Consider the following 22,085-nt stretch of genomic DNA (forward strand, 5'->3'; position numbering starts at 1 on the left):
GTAAAAATAAAAACTAACAAATGCTGTAAATTAATAATTTCAACATTTTATCAAAAAAGTGTGCTACAGCAGAATGATAAAATAACATCAGATAAATAAGCATGACCACTAAAACCTCCTATAAAGGAACTGATTCCTTGAATACTGGTCAAATCTGTATAAAATATGCAGAATATGTCAAAACTGGTGTTGCAGGACAGCCATTCGATCCAGCAAATGTCAGTTAAAAGCTCCAGTCCAACTAAAAAAACCAAAACAACCCAATAAACCAAAATGGTCACAGCCTGAAACAAACCTACACAGAAGCAAAATTAAACCTGTACCAACAAACGATGTAAATTTCTAATTCTAACTTCTTGTTTCTCCCAGGAGGAAGGTGTTTTGCACCCCAGTAACCAGACTGTCACTGCAGCTTTCCTTTCACTAAATAAGATTTTTTACCAATTTCTCTAAGAGAAATTGAAATTGTATCTTTCCACTAATAGCCCAAGTGTGCAAGTCCATCCCCTCAGAGCAGCCCCACACCCTGAGGCCAGGGGAGAATCCCAGCTGGTTTGTGCATTTGTAACCCTGGGGCCTGAAGCTGATGAGAGAAAGGGAAGTGAGCGATCTTGGAGCTTTCTGATACCACGTGCTGGGAGCGCAGAGAATTGACTGAGTGATGTCCTGGCTAATTTTCACCTTGTTCTGGGCCAGCAGGCTCCACTGGAGAACTCAGGAGTGACTTGACCATGGCAGCACCCTATTTACATATTAAAAGCTGGCATTTTGGGGCCAATGGGGTGAAATGTGAGTACTTTTGGGGTTGGGACCCACATGAGAAGGGATGTGGACAAACTGGAGAGAGTCCAGCAGAGGGCAATAAAAATGATTAGGGAACTGGGGCACATGACTTACAAGGAACTACAGGCCATATCCTGTATGTTAAGCTAAGGCAAAGTTAGCATACCTATGTTGTGACCTTTTACTAAGAAAGGAAAATTGACCTTGATAAGTACCCATTCCTGTCTAAGACCTTTACCTAGACCAATCGACAATGGAGAATGGCATAGGGTTTTTTTCAGTGTTGTACCCACAGATTTAACAGGTACACCACAAGGGAACTTATGTGCATATGTACATGTCATCACCAAGCACAAACATACTAGCCTATGAAGTAAACGTACCCTAATTTTTTGTGGGTGAGGAATGAAATTTGGGCATAGGAGGAAGGATTTCCGGCCCTTGTGCCCTATAAAAGAGGTAACCCACCTCGCTAGAGCACTTTGCTCTATCATTGTGACTTACTTCCTCCACTCTCTCTCTATGTACTATCAGCAGGCTGTACTTGTTCTTAAACTTTAAGTTTCAAGGGAACTAGGCTAAGTTCGGTTTCCCTAAGTTTTTATTCTTTGTTTATTAGGTTTTGATTTTAGGTTGAACATAGTCAAATGAACCCTAAGTAACATTAGCTCAGGGGTCGGCAACCTTTCAGAAGCGGTGTGCCGAGTCTTCAGTTATTCACTCTAATGTAAGGATTTGTGTGCCGATAATACGTTAACGTTTTTTAGAAGGTCTCTCTCTATAAGTCTATATATTATATAACTAAAATAGTGTTGTATAGTAAAATAAACAGGGTTTTCAAAATGTTTAAGAAGCTTCATTTAAAATGAAATTAAAATGTTAATCTCATGCTGCTGGCCCGCTCAGCCTGCTGCTGGTCTGGGGTTCTGTTGACCTAGGCTGGCAGCGGGCTGAGCGGGGCCTGCGGCCGGGACCCCGGCTGGCAAGGGCCCTCAGCCAGAACCCCAGACCAGCAGTGGGCTGTGCGGGGCTGGCGGCCAGGACGCAGAGGGCTGGGGGCAGAGGGCTGGAATCAGGGCTGGGTATGTGAGGGGGTGTAGGTGTCAGGGCAGAGGGGGTGCTGGGTATGGGTGGGGGTGCAAGAGTCAGGGATATGTTTGCGGGTGGTGGTGGGGGGATGAAGGAGTCAAGCAGAGGGCTGGGTATGTATGAAGGTATGTATGAGACGTAACTGAAGAAAGAGTTACAAATGACTCAAACCATACTCTTAGTACAAACCAAATGGTAAGACAGACACCACCACTTTTCTTCACTGCTCTTCAACCACGATATTCTCCACAAAGGGAGGGCCACCGTTCCTGGAGGTTCAGTGCCGCAATAACAGGGCGCTGAGTGCAGTGGGTGCGGGAAGCTGCTGATCCATCTCCTGCTTCCAAAAAATCAGTTTCATAGCTAGTCCTGAGATAGAGGAAGTATCAGTTCTTAAAGTGATAAGAACCGATGTAAAACTTGGATTCCAGCGAATGTTAAAATGATCTAAAATACAAGTTAATAGAAAGACTCCTAGTCCTTTGCACAGAACATTTACATTATCCCCAAATAGCAACTTTTGGTTTAAAAAGTCATAAAAGGCACATCCTCCAGAATCTGACACTTGGTGAAATCTAAGTCTGGAACCCACCACTGATTCGGGGGCTGTGCCCTGCTTCGCAACAGTCTGGTCTAAGATTATAACTCACAGTCAAGAGCTATTTCAGAGAACTCAGATCTCTCCTTCTCCTGGATCAGTAACCCTTTAGCAGATAGGAAAGAAAAACTAGGAATCAATAGTCTATTTTTACAACTGAAAAGAATAAATAGCAGGTTTCTAAAGTAGGAAATGAGAGCAATAGATTAGCCAGCCTTTCTATTCATTATGCTTTAGAACTCATGAGCCTTGTCTAGCAAGAATGATTTAGGCTACGGTTAGTCCATCAATCATGAAATGCCAAGTACCTTTCTGCTGTCCTTCATTCATATAACCACTATAACTACACTTTATTGCTCCTGCCCTAATAACGAAGAGACTAGGGATCCCACAGCAGCTGAAGTCATGATTTGGACAAGCAATCATGCAATGCAGCGTGGATGTGACCATGCAAATTACATCAGCCCCAAATGTCCTTTACAACAGATCACCAACAGATGTCAGAGTAGAGTTCAAACTGACCTTGCTTACATCCTCTCCCCAGCCAAGGATCTGTGGTTCCCACAAATCACACTCTGTATGCCACCTCATTGATATTGAATGCTGAAGTCACAGCTAGCAAAAGTGGACACCCATCTCTGCCCTGTAGCATCCAGCTTAGCCCTTGTTAACAAGTAAGTCAGTGGATTGTTATCTGTTGTCTGTCCATACTTGAAACTGAGCACCATATAAGTACTCTTGAAATTTCTCAGTGATGGCTCATTTCTTGGGGAATGTTACTGTTGTTCTCTTAGCCGGAGATGAAGTAAAATCTGGTTCTGATACTGAGTTCCTCTTACAATTTGAGCCAGTCTTGTCTGATCCATCTGCTCAGCAGTCACTGCTCACCTCATGACAGCTCTCGGAAGCGATCTCTCCAGCCTCTGTATATAGGCGGAAGCCTTCTCGCCCCTTAGCTGTTGGGAATTAAGGAACTTACAGTAGCTGTCTTCAGAGCCCTCTATGCTCCCAAAGGTGTGATCAAGGGCCTCTAGGCATTCTTTCACACTGACCCCAGGGTCAATGAGCTTCAGGGGGCAAATCGCATCTAATGCTGGGCCCATAAGGCTCTCTAGTAGACGTCTGTGCTTTTCTGCATTGGGCATCTGCATCGGGTATGGCCCACTCCTGCACCATTTCAGTGGTGTGCTCTAACCAGGGTTCAAACTCCTCTTCACCAGCAAATAACCTGAACATACTACAAGAGTTTGATGTAGCATGGGACAGCACAACCTTTTCCAATGTTTTCCCCAGTGCTTTTGCCCAATCGTTGGCTGAGGCTGCGGCTCCTGAGCTAGAGGCTGTTGAGCCAGGGTCCAACAAACCTAACATATTAGCCATTACACAAACAGTCATTTCCTCAAAATATAAACACGATAGTTTCCCAATGTAGTGGATTGCTCAACAGGTGCTTGACAGGGATACTGACCCAGGGATCACGGACGAGCCCCCCAAAATGGAACCCTTCTGCCCATCAGAGTTGGCAGCAACAAGTGCCGGGGTCAGTATCTAGGGGTTCTGTTTCAATAACACAATGCAAAACTGGCTTGAGCCTCCACCCGCTGACTCCGGACAATTATACACCATCCCCTGGGTGCCTCTAAGAGGCAATACTTCCCCTCTCGCAAGCGCAGAGTCTGAGTGTAGCAAAAGCCTTTTAATAAAGGAGGGAACCAATGTGGCGTTATGTGGGGAAACACCACAAACAGGCTCCATAACAAAAACCGTGAGCAAAAGATCCACCCCAAGTAAGTTTGTCAGTGTCTTTTTCCCCTCAGGGTCTTAAGTCCAGCAACCCAACAGTCACCCCACCCACAGTTTCTGTCCTTGGTCAGTGCAGCCCCAGAGTTCAGAAGTTCATCTGCAGACTTTACCTCCCAGCCTGAGTGGAACCGGGGGGAGGCATGGGGAGGCATCTTATATGTTCTGCTGCTTGTGTTGATGGCTGATTGCCACACCTCTCCATGGGGTTCTGCTGCAGTCTCCACCACCGGCTGCTCTTCTCCGTCAGCCATCCAGCTAGCCGCTCCTCTCCACCAGCCTTCCTGCTAGCTGCTCCTCTCCGCCAGCCTTCCAGCTAGCTGCTCCTCTCCACCAGCCATCCAGCTAGCCACTCCTCTCTGAGCTGGGCACTGCAGGGAGCTCAGAAAGGAGCCATCTCCAGATGAGACCAGTGGATCTCAAACTTTCTGGGTTTAAGACCTCAGTTCCCTGTAAGCTGCGCAGCCATGCAGCAGGCTCTCAAGGGCAGTGCAGGCTAGGAGAGGAGCCCCTCCCCTGTCCCAGCCCAGGCACACAAGAGCTGTGGGAGAGAGGAGTCCATGGCCCAGCCTGGCCCAGCCGAGGCCCTCCAGAGGAGCCCCTCCCTCAACCCAGGCCCACCGGAGCTCCTGCAGGAGGGGAGAGGTGCATTTCACCTGGCCCCTAGCTGCTCTGGTGAGAGGGGGATGGGAGAAGTCCTCTCTCCCCACTGCAGCCCTGGGGCAGCCGGCACCCCAACCCCTCACTCCCCCACCACAACCCTCTGCCCTAGCCTGACTCCCCTCTTGTACCTCAATCCCCTCCTCCCTGGCCTCATCCCAGAACCGCACCCCCAACCAGAGCCCTCACCCCCCTCAGCCCAACCCTCTGCCCTAACCCTGAGCCCTCTCCTGCATCCCGAACCTCTCATTCCAACCCCACCCTGGAGCTGCACCCCCAGAGCCAGTGCCTTTATCCCTCTGCACCCCAACTCTCTGCCCCATGTAGCTTGATTTAGGGTATACTAATAATATTAATTAGGATAATATGGTGGAAATTTAATGTATTAGTTTAATTTTAATTGTATTTAATTTAATTAGTAATATGAATACTAATTAATTATCAATATTATTAATATGGGTTTTAGGCTTGCCAGTCTGTTTGACCAGAAGATGAAAGTTCTTATCCCGAATCAGGCTCCACAGAATTTACAAAGGACCCTTGGGGATATGACAGGAAACTCACACTGAGACAGATTATAGCCTTAAAGACCTTTTTATTAAAATCAGTGAAATAGTAAGTAAATGGTAAAATAACCAGAGGTAAAAAGTTACAGTTGCATTACTGCTATTCAGAAGATACATATGGCATTCTATGCAACAAAGTTTTGGTTAATATACTCACACCCTTCCCTGATAATCTGGCGGTAAGAGACACAGGACCAGCCTTGCAGTTCAGGTTTCTCAATTCTTGAGTGAAAGATGTAGTGCTTAGAAAAAGCGAATGTTACGTAGGGTTTACTTGACTAAGTTAAACTTAAAATCAAAACCTAATAAACAAAGACTAAAAACTTTGGGAAACCGAACTTAGCCTAGTTCCCTTGAAACTTAAAGGTTAAGAAGACCAAGTAGAGCCTACTGATAGTAGATAGATATTACAGAGAAAGAAAGTGGAGGAGGGAAGTCAGAATGATAGAGTGAAGTGCTCTAGTGAGGTGGGTCACCTCTTTTATAGGGCACAAGTGCCAGAAATCCTTCCTCCTATGCCCACATTTCATTCCTCACCCGCAAAACATTAGGGTACGCTTACTTCACAGGCTAGTATGTTTGTTCATATTGATGATATGTGCATACACACAGAAGTTCCCTTGTGGTGTACCTATTAAGTCTGTGGGTACAAGACTGAACCCCCCCCATGCCATTCTCCATTGTCGATTGGTCTAGGTAAAGGTCTTAGGCAGGCGTGGGTACTTATCTATTTAAGTAACAAGATAAAGGTCAACTTTGCTTTCTGAGGAAAAGGTCATAATATAGATATGCTAACTTTGCTTTAGCTTAACATACAGGATATGGCCTGTAGTAGATCCTGTGCATTACAGCCAAACTTACTTTCATATAAATCTATAAACCTCTTACAATAAGCCAAATACTTAAACTCTAAGAAAAGATATATATATGCAAGCAAGCAGGTTAGTCCTATAGGCTACACCCAGCCCTTAGTCCCCTCCTGTATCCTGAACCCCTCATCCCAAGCCCCCTGTGCCCACACCCCCAGCCAGAGCCCTCACCCTCCCACAAACCAACCCTCTGCCCCAGTCCTGAGCCCCCTCCCACAGTCCAAACCCCTGAGCCACATCCCACCACACATCACCTCTATATTGGCACACCTAAAACATTTAATTCCACACATGGACGAAACAAATTAAAGAGAACACTGCTCAGGGCCCATTTGTAAATCATAGAATATCGGGGTTGGAAGAGATCTCAGGAGGTCATCTAGTTCAACACCCTGCTCAAAGCAGGACCAACACCAACTAAATCATCCCAGCCAAAGCTTTCTCAAGCCTGACCTTAAAAAACCTCTAAGGATGGCTATTCCATCACCTCCCTAGGTAACCCATTCCAGTGCTTCATCACTCTCCTAGTGAAATAGTGTTTCCTAATATCCAACCAACCTAGATGTCCCCCATTGCAACTTGAGACCATTGCTCCTTGTTCTGTCATCTGCCACCACTGAGAACAGCCGAGCTCCATCCTCTTCAGAACCCCCCTTCAGGAAGGCTGCTCTCAAATCCCCCCTCGCTCTTCTCTTCTGCAGACTAAATAACCCCAGTTCCCTCAGCCTCTCCTCATAAATCATGTGCCCCAGCCCCCTAACCATTTTTGTTGCCTGCCGCTGGACTCCCCAATTTGTTCACATCCCTTTGCATGTGGGTCCCCACCCCAAACGTACTCACCGGCTTTTAATATGCAAATAGGGTGTTGCCACGGTCAGATCACTCCCCAGCTCGTCAATGGAGCTGCTGCCAGAGAACAAGGTGGTAGTTAAATTAGCAGGGAGATCACTCGGTCAATTCCCTCTGCGCACCAGTAGGTGGCATTGGAAAAAATCTGTAGTAACAGCCTGGTTACTGGGGTGCAAAACACTTTCCTCCTGGGAGAAACAAGAAGTTAGAATTAGAAATTTACATCGTTTGTTCCAATGTTGGTACAGGTTTAATTTTGCTTCTGTGTAGGTTTTTTTTTAGGCTGTGACTGTTTTGATTTATTGGTTTAGGAATTTTTTTTTTTTAGTTGGAGTGGAGCTTTTCATTGCCATTTGCTGGATGGAATGGCTGACCTGCAATACCAGTTTTGACATAGTTCTACATATTTTACAGATTTGGCTAGTATTCAAGGATTCAATTCCTTTATAGGAGGTTTTAGTGGTCGGGCTTTTTATTTTATATTATTTTATCATCCTGCTGTAGCACACTTTTTTGATAAAATTTTTGAAATAATTAATTTATGGCATTTGTTAGTTTTTATTTTTACAAACAAAGTTTTTCTTAATGTTTGGGTTTTAAATTAAGCATTGTTTTTGGTTTCAATTTTTCATTTAGGTTTTGGTTTCTGATGGGATCTTTAAGAGGATTTTGAATTTAATACTAAAACTTGGACAGATTTAGATTTTTTTTTTAGAGTAAGCTCTGTTTGCTATTTGATTTTAATAAAGGTTGTATTGCTGTCAACCCTGGCGAGGAGATGAGCCTGGTCTTTAACTGAGAAGGAGCAGAGGTATAGCCCCCATGAAGAGTGGGGCCAGGTGATGAGGGGCCCAGCCCCCCAATTTTTTTGTGTAGCCCACCTCAGTCCCCCATCAAATGGGAAGAGGCTGATGCCACCCCTGCTGGTCACTGGGTGTCACTGCTGCTCCATGGGAAACATGCTCTGTGCATTACCCAGATTTGTGGGAAACACACTCTGTGCATTACCGTGACTGGTCTGTGGGTGTCACTGCTCCTAGAAGGCAGACACACGCTGTGCATTACGCCACCTGGCCACTGGGTGTCACTGCTGCGCCAAGGAAAACACCTTCTGTGCATTACCCTGAATGACCACGAGGTGTCACTGCTGCTCCAAGGGAGACAGAAGAACGGCCAGACTGGTTCAGACACAAAGTCCATCTAGCCCAGTATCCTCCTGTCTTCTGACAGTGGCCAGTGCCAGGTGCACCAGAGGGAATGAACAGAGCAGGGAATCATCAAGTGATCCATCCCCTATTGCCCATTCCCAGCTTCTGGCAAACAGAGGCTACAGGCACCATCCCTGCCACCCAGGCTAAGAGCCCTTGATGGATCTATCCACCATAAACTTATCTAGTTCTTTTTTGAACCCTGTTATAGTCTTGGCCTTCACAACATCCTCTGGTTGACTATGCAACTGCCCTGAGTTTACCCCCCTTCCCCTGGCCAGGTTGTATATGGAAAAGAGGATGAGGATGAGGAGAGCCATGATGTGTCTGTCACTGGCTGGTGACTCAGTTTCCTCTAGGCAGCAGTGCTGCAGGCTCCTTTGGTCAGTTCCCATGCAACTGTGTCTGGGGAAGGAGGAGTAGAGGTTCATGCTCCTCAGCTCCCATGCCACCAGCAACTGGGAAATACAGGCCAAATGTAACCCTGGTAGCTAGGCTGGGATTAGCCTGGGCCAGGGTAGGGCTGGGGAGGAATTGTGGGGGGAAGAGACAGACACACCACCCATTCCCTGCCAACCCCCCTCACTCCTTGCAGCATAGCACCCCCTAGCATTTCTTCCTTGTTGCGGGGACTGTCTGCTGCCTGCTTCTCCCTTAGCATCATCTCTCTCCACCCGGGGCACTGATATCAGCTGTCCTGTGCAAACAGGCAGGCCTCGGTGTGCTCCATGGCACTGCCCTGCAATTGTGGGGGAGGCAGCTGTTGGATGGAGTCATATGGAAATACGGGGGAAGGGCAGGGCTGGGATCCAGGGCTCCTGCGTTTTCTGCTTTTCTCCTGCAGTTGCCTCAGTCCTTTCAGTGCGTTTCCTGTTCCAAATTAATTTGCTGACTTATGCAACCCACCTCAGAGATGGCTGCATCTCAGTGTTGGGTGAGGCATCCTTGGCTGCATCACTTCCTAACCATGTCCCTCTCCGTCCTGCAGGTGACCCTGCAGCACTCAGCAAACATCCGCAAGATTGTGGGGCACTTTGAGCATTGGGCAGGCAGGGGCCAGGCATCAAGCCCTTCCCCCCCGCCAGAATGGGACCCAGCACCCCCTACTTTTTACAGGGATTAAAAAGGGGCAAAGGATGGCAAATCAGAGGAGAAGGGGTGGCCAGGCTCTGAACGGGGCAGGGGGGAATTGACTGGTCAGGAGTATCAAGCAGTTGGAGGCAGAGTTAGGAGAGGGACTGAAGAGCAAAATCAGAAAGGGGGGAAAGGAGCCAGAGTTAGGCCCAGGGATGAGGCGCTGCCTGAGGGTTAAACCCCAGCACAGGCAGGGGAAGAGGGTAACAGTAACCCTGGGGGGCTGCAACTACAGTGTTTGCAAAAATAGGATGGGGGAGCAGAGGGGCTTTTTTATTTCCCCTCCCACAGGCAGCACGTCTCAGCATGGGCTTCCCAGGGCTGGGCTCTTAAAGGCACAGGCACAGGCATCCCACTGCCTAGACACTGCAGCTCCTCTCTGAATAACCTACTGAGGTGCTGCAGTAGGAAACTCAATTCAGTGAAACTGGGCATTCCCTATACGCCCCCCAGCCAGGGGGCTGTGCACCCCCTTCCCCGAATTTCCCTAACACTTCCCCACTCCCAGGTGTTAAGGTAGTTACATACAGCGCTGCCAATTTTGTCATTGGTTGCAAATTTGAATGGAAATTGAAACGTTAACACACACTTTAAAAGCAGATACAACGTATGAAAAATACTTGTACCTGAGAAAGTATAACAGGTTTTTTTAAAAGTCTGGACAAAGACTGGTTTCATCACCCAGCTGTTGTGTTTGCTAACAATGTTGGTGCATTATGATTTGCAAGCAAGGTATGAATGAGCTCTCCCCTGACAGCTAGTGATGAGCCAGGGTTAGGGCGAGGCTTTGGGACCAGACTGTATTTACATGAACTCACCTATTCTGCTGAGGTATGCAGCGAACAGAGCTGTGCTGCCTCTGCTCTAAGTGCCTGGAGGAGGGAAGGTGTGTGGGGCTCCAGCCTGGGACTCTTCCTCCCTCCTGCCAAGGCCTGACTATTAATCCCAGCCCAGGCACTCCTTTCTTCAAGCGCCATGTGGGCCAGAGGAAAAGTGTGGTTGGAAGCACAATGGCCAAACTTGTGGGCATTAGGTGAAGCAGCAAGAATCACAACCATTAAGTCAAACTGCAGGACTGCAGACAGCAGTAGCCAGGGTAGCAAGTTCTGGAGCCCCAACCCACTGCAGCCATCCTGACCAGAGACCTGGCTCCAGCGGGTGTGAGTCACCCAGCAGCAGGGAAAAGACTCACTCTTGTACAACTGGAGACAGGAAAGAGGAGCACTTTGAGCTCCAGGGCTTTACTGCAAACCAACACAAGGTCTGACTGAGATTTGAACTCAGATTGCCGGATTCAGAATCCTGGTTGCTGACTGTTACATCATGGGACCAGCTTATGTGGCCTTCTCTGCCCATCGGTGACCCTCACAGGGCTGGTTTGTGTAATGGGCCTGCTCTTGGCCCTTTATTAAAACTTGGTGGGGGGCGGGTTGGTTGGCTAGTTCCCAGTCCCAATAGAAGGGGGAAGGGCCAATGGGAAATCAGGACCCTGAGACTGACAGACCCCAGGGGCAATGGGGAGAGGCCAAAGCTCAAAGTTAGCCGGACTGACAGGCCAAGCAATCAAATGAGAGAGTCCCATCCTCTGTGTGAGCTGCAACTGTCTGGGCCAGAGTGGGGCGAAGCTAAGGAGAGAGCAGGAGCCCAAGAAGATCAGGGAGCAGAGCTGCACAGGTGTAGTGCCAGAAACTGCTGCATGTAGGAATTTGCAACCTGTAGCAGTTACTGATACCTGAGGTTGTTTTTATTTGCTGACTTGTCCTAATTGGCTAAAACTTGACAGTGGTTTCTCTAGCAAAGGCCAGTCCCTGGCCCCTTGGTCCAGACATTCACATTCACATCAGGCTTCAAGTTGAGAATCATTTCCCATTCCCGCTCTGTGGGAGGGGAGACTTTTGAAGGTGCTCTCTGTGCAACTGCACATGGCTAAGCAAAGAGAACTAACCTCAAATCCCCCCTGTGCTTTGGGAGCCAGGTTTGCTGTGGGAAATCTTCAGGCCTGGGCATTGTGATTATTGACCAGTTCATCGTGATTATTTATTCTGTGGTACTGAAACCTTATTATGCTGATGGCTGAGTGGTTAAAGTGTTAGAATTGATAAATCCAATAGTATTCCTCTCTGTAGGATTGAATCCTGCTCACAGCCTTTCACCCACGCAATACCTTTATACAAACTGATGCTCTCAATTCTCTCCCCACCCCAAGTAAATCCTGCTCTGCTCCTTTCATAGAGATGCCTGGGACACCACCTCACACTGTATCCCTGAGGTGTCAGGCAAACTCTCAGCACCTGAAGTCTCTGCCACTCACCTGGTTCTGCTCCTCTCTTTAGAGCATGAAAGGAGCCGAGTCAGTGAATGCAGGGGTGCTATGGGGCTGCAGAACCAACAGGGGGGAAAAAATGGTGCTCAGCACCCACTGGCAGCCAGCTCTGCCCCTGCTTCGGGCCTTGTGGACAAGCTCCTGCTCTTCCCCTTCAGCACCTCCCCCTGCCAGTGATCAGCTGTTCAGTGGGGTGCAGGAAGAGGAGGGAGAGGAATGGAGCAGGAAGATGCAGGGCAGGAAGGGGTGGGACTTGAGGGAAGGGTTGGAGTGGGGAAGGGCAGAAAGGGGGGGATTTGTCCCAGGTCCTGCACCCCTCTAGGGCCAGCCCTGAAGGGAAGCACTGACTATTACAGTGGCAAGAAAACTGACCAGCATTGCGGGGGAGACAGAGGGAGATCCGCACTCATCAGGTCTCTTCTCTCCCCCAAGGTGAGCCAGACACTGCTCTCTCCTGGCTCTCACTCTAGCAGCTGGACGCCAAGGAGCCATTTCCCCACAGGAAGTGCATTGAGTGCCCCTGTGGTGCTGGGGGGGCTGGCGCTGCTGCTGCCTGTGGGGCTGGCAGGGGGGTTGATGTCTGCACAGACTCTCAGCTGCCAGGCCGGAGGGGGCACTCGGGACCTTACCAGACTGGCTCAGTGAAGACGGGGGGTTGACAGACCAATACAGACGCTCTCCAGAGCCCAGAGCAGCATTCACCCACGCAGCCAGGCAATGGGCATTTACCACAGCGTGGAGCCAAGGGGGAGGTGTCAGCTGCTGTTCCAGCTCCTCGAGGACAGGCCCTGTCAGCCAACAGACACTTCTTACTCACCACAGCTAAGGTCGTCTGGTTCCTCTCATGGGAGAAGTATGGAGCAGCCATTTGTTTTCCTGTGTGTGCTCCTCTGTGATGTGAAAATCGGGGAGGGGAGGTAGAAGCCCCACTTCCCTTCCTAAATGACATCCAGTGGGGGAAGCCAGGACAACAAGGTGGGGCAGCAAGTGGTGGCCAGACTCTTACTGTCAGGGTCTAGTCTAGCTCATGGTCCAGCTCAACTTCCTCCCCGCATCACTGGCCCCCAGTCCCCTTCTGCCACCAGGTCAACCCGGGAACTAAGGCAGGAATGGTGTGAGGAAGCAAGTCAAGCTGAGCATGGCAGGCAAAAGCGAGTCTTGTCTTCGTGGGCCACTCACAATGACGTCCTTTTTGTGTGCCATGGCCATGGCTGATAAAAACATCCCAGACAGAGAAGCAGCAGGCTGAAAAAGCAGTATGCAGGTGCCAAAGTAGCTCAGTTGAGCAAGCATTAGCATGAAAATCTAAAGGTACCTGGTTCAATCCCTGGCTTTAACAGCCCTTTTATCTTTCTTTGTGTGGAGGTGGCTTGTTTTCTGGGAACGCAGCAGCACCTTTACCTGAGGTGAATCCCTGATTTTGAGATCCCCAGCAAGACAATGGAGCATGGACTTCTGCCCCAGTTGGCCCACCTGACCTTTTAAAATCAGAGATAGGAGCTGTATTTCCCATGTGACTTATTGGTTGACCCAATATGGTGGGAAGAGAATGAGGCAGGGTGGCCCTCGGAGATGGTGCCAGAGGGGGCAGGGACTGGGGACAAAAGCTCCTCTCCACAGCTGAGCGAGGGCAGTACTGGGGAAGGAGCATCTGTAAAAGTGTCCACGTGGAAGGTGGCAGGGATTGGAGGGCCCAGGAGGAGATTGTAGGATGTCCAGTGACTTGGAGAAGCTGGACTTGGACATGGTGTGCATTCAGGAAATGCACATTAACAGCTTTAGGGTGGCTTGATGGGCAGAGGGTGATTGGAGGAAGGGCCTGTCTTTCTGGCCCTCCTGGCCAGGGAAGAATGATGAGGTTGGAGTCTTGTTCTTCACATTTGCAGTGCTCCATGGCACTTGTTACCGCTAGATTAGTGTTTATGGTCCCCAGTTAAGGTGTGAAAGGAACTGGCTCCCTTCCTCTGGGCTACACAGTGTTTGGTGTAGGAGTTGGATTTTCATTGTTTCAGATGGCCTGAGAACCGCTGGTCCCATTTTCCCAACTGTCAGAGGAAACTCTTCTATCATGACCACTCCCTGGTGCAGGATTGTAGTGAGGTCGGTTTAGAGGACATGTCTCTCCATAGTGGAACCAGTGGAGGGCAGGAGGTAGCCTCCAGTTCCTCTGATCTGAGCTCACACCAGACACAGATGCGGTGCACCTTTCTGCAGGGATAGGCCAGGAGTCACACTGACTTATGTGAAAGAGAGCACGTCGACAGCCCAGTTGCCACCCTCTTCCTCTTGCCCAGGTTTAATAGTCATGGATAGGCAGGAGGGAGGAAGAGTCTCAGGCTGGACCCCAGTACACCTCTCCTCCTCTGGGCACCTAGAGCAGAGGCAGCTGGTGCTGACAGCTCCAAAGGAAGGCTTAAAAGCCACAGAGCAACTGAGGGTGGGGCAAGAGGAGGGGACGATTTCCCCCAAGAGGCTCTTTCCCAGCTGCTGAGAAGCACAGAAGTACCCGGTGTTTGCTCTTGCAGTGAAAGGGGTTAATATGTTTAGGCGGCCTGGTTAGCTCAGCTGGCAGCACTTCTGCCTCTTACTCTGAAGGTTGAAGTTACAATTCCCTGTCTGGGTGCTTGGGGCTCCTCTTCAACAATACAACACACAATCTGCTTAATCTCCCACCCAGTAACCTGCGAAAACTAGCCCTGGCCACTGGGTGCCTCTAAGAGATGACATTTTCCCCACCTACAAGCACTGAGTGTAGAAAAGAAACTTTAAGAAAAAGGAGGAAACTCACCTTGTATTAACTTGGGAAAACATCACAATGAGGATTCATAACACAACACTATGAGCAGAACACCCACCCACAGCCCTCTGGGCAGTGGCCTTTTGCCTCCGGCTCTTAAATCCAGACACCAAAAGCTCTGTGGATGTGCCCCTCCCTTCACTGCACCTCACCCACAGCTGCTGCTCTGGATCAATGAAAACCCAGAGTTCACCTCTTACCTCCTGGGGGGAAAGCCCCTTTCTCCCTCCACTGTCTGGCCACATTGCCGGCCACTTGCCGTTCCTCCCTGTCACTGCTCTGCTGGCCCCTCTCTGCTCTGGGACGTCTTGTGGTCCCACCAGGAGCGGAACAGGCTCCCTAAAAGTAGTGGCCACCAGAGCCCGAACAGTAGCTCCATCCCTTCCCCTTGAGGCCACGCCCCTGCACCACCCCTTCCCCCCAAGGCCCCACCTCCTGCTCACTGCTCTCCCCCCCTCCCCCTTCACTAGCCCTTATGGTCATTACAAAGTGGCAAGGCAGAGCCCTCCCATTTTTAAAAGTTCTGGGGTGTTGTTTCCCCCTGTTCAGGCACCCCTGGGGCCCTGCACTTCATGCAACTCTCCCTGATTTCAGCTGTTAGTGAGGGAGCCTCACTTCTAGCGCAGACTGAGTAGTTTGTTGGATGAGAGACACTGTCCCAAAGCAGGACTAATGCTTAGACCTGGTGATCAGTGATTTCAGATCTGTTGGTCTGCAGCAAGACTCTACAGTGAGTCTTAATGAGCTCTGTTATTACACAGGGACGAACAAAAGGGTGAAATGGTGCCTGGAAGCCTTAAGAAGAATCCACTCCACCAAGTACAACGCTTGTCGCAACCTGCTCTCAACTCCACTGAGAATGTTTTGGGGTCACTCCTTGCATTTATCAACCTAGGGAGAATAACAATTAACAGGTGCTCCAGTGGCACAACTGGTTAGCGCACAGTACTTATAGGGCAGTGCTGAGAGGACCTATACTGAGGTTGTGAGTTCAAACCTCACCTGGAGCACTGGTTTTCATTAACCAAGTGCCATCACCCCCTTGTTTGGCCCTGTAGAATGTACAATTCCAGCCCAGGGGACACTGAGGCAGGGGAGAAGTTAAAAATGCCCCCTTCACTTATTAGCTCTTCTCCAGAGTGCAGGTCAGAATCTACAATCCTTTCTCCCACACCAGCCCCTGTGCCAGGATCCCTCCAGCAGAGCCTGGAGTCCTACTCATGGCATCTGTACTATTGACAAACACTAAGTGACAGGGACAAAACACTCAAATCCCACCTGGTGCAGGGAGCCAGGTTTGCGCTTCAAATTCTGTTGTTCATAAATTTCCAGGCCGGGGAATATCCCACAACAGCATTTAATGGGAAGCTGCCTGCAGAACAATTACACTGCACAGAGCTGCTATGGAGGAAGGGTGGGAATTGATAACATTTTGAGGATTGTTTGGGAAATGAGCCTTTTTATTGTGAGGTTAATAACTATCTCCTCAACTTTATTTACTCAACTTAAAAATGGGTGTCACTTGATTTTTGCATCTCCCTGTGAAAATACAACTGGCACGTGTGGCTTTCTACAGGGGGTCATGATGTTAAAGTTGGGGAATTCAGTCTCTGTACTTCTGGGGGAGTGTTGCTTTTTTAAACTGCCTCGCTGCCAGGCACACCGGGCTGTTAGCTGCACCCACTGTCCTTGCCAGGGGCCCTTGCTGAACCCTGGGCGGCTGCATTGCAGAGCTGGGGTTACTCTGCAGGGGGAGAAGCTGCTGGGGAGCAATGTAGAGCAGCTGCAGGAAGGTGACGGGGTCACTATTCACATTCTGAACTGCACAATTTTCCAAATTTGGGAATAGATTCATAGATTCATCCTCCAGCAAGTGACCCCGTGCCCCATGCTGCAGAGGAAGGCGAATGTCTGAAAACAATTCTAAGGGGAAGGTGAATGCAGAGCTATGACACTGGAGATGCCCAGACCTCCAATGGGGGCAGCGTGGCAATTAATAATCGGAAGATCATTTGCGAAATTAGCCGCCACGGACAAGATTTGTCTCTGTTCCTATTTTACGCTGTGGTGTTAGTTAGAGGAATCAGTACAGATATTTTACTATATTAATTAAACACTTAATTTTATTTAACCAAGCCAAAAACTTAGTGTCACATTTTTTCTCTGTCCTAGCAAGAATGAATTGAATTTTGTGACTTTCTGGAAAGTGCAGCAAGATTAAATGCAGGGAATTCAGTCTCTGTGTTTGTGAGCTGATGTTCTCCTCTCACAGGTCGGTGCCTGCACTGAAATAACAAGAGGAATTTAAGGGCTGGTGTACACTGGGGACTTAACTGGCAGAGTGACGTCTCTCAGGGTGTGACCTACCCCTCAACCCATAGAGTTAAGGTGACCTAAGCCCTGGTTAGATAGTGCTAAAGAAAAGAAAGAACTGTTCTGTCAAAGTAGCTATTATAGGGATGGGAAAACCCCTCCAGTCACTGTCTGCTCCAGAAAGCTATAGCAGCGCCACAGCAGTGTTTTAAGTATAGACAGAGTGAAACTAGATCTGGCTCCAGTTCACACTGTGGATGCTCAGACACTAAGAGTGCAATAATAACAACAACAACAACAACAACAACAACAGCACAGTAGGCAGGATTTGAACCTGTGCAGAGAAACCCCAATGGATTTCTAATTCATCACCTTAACCACTCAGCCACAACTACTTAACATACACTTGCTTAACTACATGATGATTCTGTTCTCACTGAATTGTCATTCCCATTGTTTGCTCAGACCAGCTTTCCCAGCACATTCACGGCTGCGCATCAGTGTAAATGTGTCCTTGGCTGAACAGCGAGAATTCCTGCCCATTTCCCTTCCGGCTGGAGCAGGATGAGAGTGTGTTTGTGTTAACGACATTGCTGTAGATTGTTGTTCATTCCCCACTCTGACAATTCAGACCGTCCCTTTCCTAGTCAAATCTCCAGCACATCGTTCCAATAGCAGGGGGCAGGATTTCTCTGAGGCACTGAAATATTTCCGGGGGCTGGTGCATGAACTCAGCCTTGCATTTCACCCTCGATGTTTCATGGACTAACAACAGCAGCAGAAAGAAAGAGCCGAGCCAATATCTCCCTGGCAGGGATGCAGGTGCCACGACCCCTCTGTCTGCCCATCACCATCGCAGGAGAGAAGGGTTCACTGGAATCGAATACCCTGGCTCAGACCAGAGACACAGGGAGGTTTTGCTGTTCACGGATTTGTGCAAAGGAAATTGTGTCTCTGTGTGAAATTGAGGTGGGAAATGAAATGTCCACATGATGGTCCAGTGCCCTAAGGAATGTGGGTGAAGGACTCGGGCTGAGAAATGATTTAACGGGGTTTGTTTCAATTATTTGCCCTGATTAAAAACCATGGCTAAAAGGCAGCTACTGTTGTTAGTACTTGTACCTGTGTAGGGACATCCCAGTGGGTGTTAAGTCCATTGCCTTCACCAAGAGCAGTTGATTATTTTATCAAGGTACAAATTTCTTGTGAAGGCCTAGAACACAGAGAAAACAATACACTGATGATAAGAAGAAGTACATAAAAAGATTTTGCAGCCACCATGGGCATAACTATGATGTGTTGTGTTTCACTTTTTATACCTGGCGCCACCTCCTTTCCCTTTCGCCTTGTAGTTGACCAAGGGCAAAGCTGAACATCTCTTCAGATACCAGGGAGTGTTTATGTCTATCCCTGCGAGCTACACAGGGGTTTGATGTTGCTGCTTTCAGTCCTCTGGCTCTGCCAGGATAAGGAACAATTCAGGCTGTCACTGAACTGAAGGAGGAAGATCATTTTTTGACAGGGAGGGGGACGCCTCTTCTTAAAGGTGTTTGTCTGGCTGGCAGTCCTGGTTCCCAGGTCTTGCCCATGGGGCTTCAGCAGTTTTGGGACCAGTTCACTCCTTTGGCCCCACCTGCTGCCCCCAGGCGCTCCCCTCCCCCGGGGGCCCTGGCAGTGCAGTATCTGCCTGCTCGCTCCAGTGGCTGCCGGCCCCTCCCCATGGCAGGGCGGGGCAGAGCTGTGCCTCTACGCGCTGCCCCCACTCCAAGCCCCTGCAGCCAATGGGACGCTGTGGGGGTGATTCCTGGGGGCAGCAGCATGCGAAGGACCCCCAGCCTGCCCCGCCTTGGAGCCCCAAGTAAGCGCTGCACCACTGACTCCCTCCCAGAGCCTGCACCCCCTCCCTCCACACACCCCCTCCCACTCGCTCCAATCTCCCTCCCAGAGCCTGCACCCTCATCCCTCCTCCTATTCCCCCTACCCGTGTCCCAGCCCAGAGCCTGCACCCAGCACCCAAACTCCATCCCAGAGCCTGCACCCTAGAACCCCTCCCCCACCCAAACTCCCTCCCAGAGACCAGCCTCTCACCCCTTCTGCACCCAAACTCCCCCCAGAGCCTGCACCCCTCCTGCACCTCAATCCCCAGCCCCAACCCAGGGTCTGAACCCTAGACCTCCTCCCCCCACCCAAACTCCCTCCCAGAGCCTTAGGCAGATGAGAGGCAGAGTTTTGGGGGGCGGGTTTTGAGCGGTATGAGTGACATTATTGGCCCACTGGGAGGACTGGAGGATTGGCACTGGCCCTAAGGTAAATTGAGGTTGAGACCCTGCTTTAAGGGATTGGAGCAATGCTGGAGAGACTGACGGGCATGGAGCTGGGGAGCTGTGTGTGCTCCAAGGAGAGTTGTTGTTGTGCTCTGGGGACACAGAGCGGGGGTGGGAAGTTTGTAAGCTGTGGTGTTTGTATAGAGAGAAAATTTAGTAACCCCTAGGTTAAAAACTGTTCCTGCTCTGAGCTATACATGACACTTTTTGTTGCGAGTATAGATCAGAGGGTGAATGTTTCCCTGCAGGATAATAGGTTCCTAGTTCCAATCCAAGTGATTCCCTTGAAAAACTTTTTCAAATGAAAATAGATTTCCAGACCCATCTCCAGTATGTTCAGGAGTTCGCTGAATGTCGGGGGGGGGCGGACTTGAAATGAATTTAAACACTCAGCATTTTCCTATGCAAATGAATGAAGACCTAGCAGAGCTGTCCAGCAGCTGAAATCAGTTCCAGACCTCGGCGTCTCTAAGAGGGACACTCTGTATCTGAGGCATGTGGGACACCTCTGTGGTGATGACAGGTGAAAAAATGCTGGATTCAATGAAAGATGAGACCATAGGAGGGGAAGGTGAACGGCAGCACCACACAGGGTCATAACACTGAGACACGGGGCTTCGCTGTCACTGCCCCTGTGTTTTCCATCATTTATATCCTAAGGAACACACCCTCCCCCTCCTCCACACACTGTCACACACAACCTTCTCCCCTTCAGCCCAATCCAACCCTCCCCCTCTCCCACACACACTCCATGGGACACAGCCTCTCGGTGACTCACCCAGATGGGGGCTTGTCTCTGCATCTCCCCAACAGGGGAGCAGAGAGCCGAAAGGGCCCCAGGAGACCAATGGAGCTAGGCAGGACTATAAAAGACTTCCCTTCTCTTTCCTTCTCTCCTCTTGAGTTCTGTTAATCACACCCATGGGACGTTCCAGCACTGGGTGGGTTCAAAGCACCAACCTTCCTCTCAGCAACAGAAGGTGGGAACCAGCTCTAACACACAGAAGGAGGCTCCCCACCATTGCTGCTGCCATTCAGCAGCCATTAATATGGATTTGTTTTAGTTAATGCAACCCTCCTCAACCCCTAATTCATCAATGAATCAAGAAGGCAAAACCCTCAGAGGGGCAATGGGTTAGTATACAGGGCTTATATAGCAGTGCTGAGTACAGCAATGCTGAGGTTGTGAGTTCAAACCTCACCTGAAGAACTAGTTTTCTTTAAACAAATGGGTTCTGCCAATCAGTTTGCCCTGCAGAAAATACAATTGCAGCTCAGAAGACACTGAGGTCCCCTTGCTTTACAGAGAGCAGGGCAGATTCCACAGATCTACCAGGCTCTGCTCTTCACCTGCCTCAGGGAGGGGTCAGGTAGAGCCCAGAGCACTGCCCCTGACTCCCCCTCAGTCTTTGCTCCCCAAACCAGCTGTGTGTTCACTGTCTTCGCTGTGAGACTCAAACCCTGCCTGGCTTTCTGTATGTTGATGTGGTTTTCATCTGTTGTGTTGATGTGCATGTGGGTCCTGTGTGATTTTGGTGGATGCCTGGCATAGTTTTGGGTGTGTGTGTGTATGATTTTTGCATACAGATTGTTTTTTTGCTTAGTATTCTTTTGGTATGTGGGTTTTGTGCTTTCTTGTTGTGGGCTTTTGCTGTATTTTTTGGTGTGGATTTGTTCTTTCTATATTTTGTGTGGCTTTCCCTTTTGTGTATATGCCTCTGTGTGCTGTGTGGGTTTGGTTTTTGTTTATGTCTGTGTGGGCCTGTGCAGTCTGTGATTTTCTCTTTCTCTCTGTGTGTTTGTCTGTCTGTTTGTATCTTCATGTGTAAATTCACTGGAATTTTTCAAAATCTTCACAGCTTTGCCAACTTTCACCGGGAATTTTTCTCCATTAACAAATTCTAATGTGTTCTCTACCAGTTGGTGACCATTGCCCCAGGGGCACGTCAGTCTCAGGGGCCTGATTTCCCATTGACCCTTCCCCCTTTTATTGGGACTGGGAACTAGCCAACCAAAAACTCCACTAAATTTCAGTAAAGGGCCAACAGTCCCTTAGACGAGCCAGCCCCATGAGGGTCATCGATGGCCAGAGAAGGCAGTGCAAGCTGGTCCCGTGATGTAATGGGCAGCCCTCTGAATCCTGCAGTCTGAGTTCAAATATCAGTGGGACATTGTGTTGGATTGTGGTAAAGCCCTGGAGCTCAAAGTGCTCAATTTTTCTGTCTCCAGTTGTTTAAGAGTGAGTCTTTTCCCTCCTGCTGGGTGACTCACACAAACTAGAGCCAGGTCTTTGGTTGAGATGGCTGCAATGGATTGGGGTGCAGAGGTGGCTATGGCTGCCTATAGTCTTGTGGTTTGACCTGGTTGGGATTGTTGCTGCTTCACCTAATGCCCACAAGTTTAGCCCTTGTGCTTCCTGCCATACCTTTCCTCTGACCCACATGGCGCTTGACGAAAGGAGTGCCAGGGCTGGGATTAATAGTCAGGGCTTGGCAGGAGGGAGGTGGAGCCCAGCCTGAACCCCCTCACACCTTCCCTCCTCCGCACAGCTAGAGCAAAGGCGGCTGGTGCTGACAACTCAAAGGGAAGGTTTATAAGCCACAGAGCAACTGAAGGCAGGGCAAGAGGAGGGGAGAACCCCATGCCTATGCATGGCCAGCAGACAGCCACAAAGACCCCCGGCCAGGCTGCTTCCTGCCATGCCAAACACCCACTGAAAGCGACCCACAGACCAGCATGAAGGGCAGCTGCTGATGCTCTGTGGCCAACATC

General features: G+C 49.4%; 1 long non-coding RNA gene and 2 other non-coding genes across 3 annotated transcripts in view; 2 read left to right on the forward strand and 1 right to left on the reverse strand.

Annotated features, from left to right (window-relative positions):
- Positions 1-22,085, forward strand: part of LOC127041354 (uncharacterized) — a 116,803-nt gene that overhangs the window by 38,475 nt on the left and 56,243 nt on the right. The gene's annotated exons all lie outside the window — the stretch shown is intronic.
- Positions 2,126-2,319, reverse strand: LOC127041369 (U2 spliceosomal RNA). The gene has a single exon (XR_007771653.1). It is a non-coding gene; the product is annotated as a U2 spliceosomal RNA (small nuclear RNA).
- Positions 15,593-15,686, forward strand: TRNAI-UAU (transfer RNA isoleucine (anticodon UAU)). Its single transcript has 2 exons — positions 15,593-15,630; positions 15,651-15,686. It is a non-coding gene; the product is annotated as a tRNA-Ile (tRNA).

The sequence above is a fragment of the Gopherus flavomarginatus genome (genome assembly GCF_025201925.1).
Source record: "Gopherus flavomarginatus isolate rGopFla2 chromosome 13 unlocalized genomic scaffold, rGopFla2.mat.asm SUPER_13_unloc_2, whole genome shotgun sequence".
In the NCBI taxonomy this organism is placed as follows: Eukaryota; Metazoa; Chordata; order Testudines; family Testudinidae; genus Gopherus; species Gopherus flavomarginatus.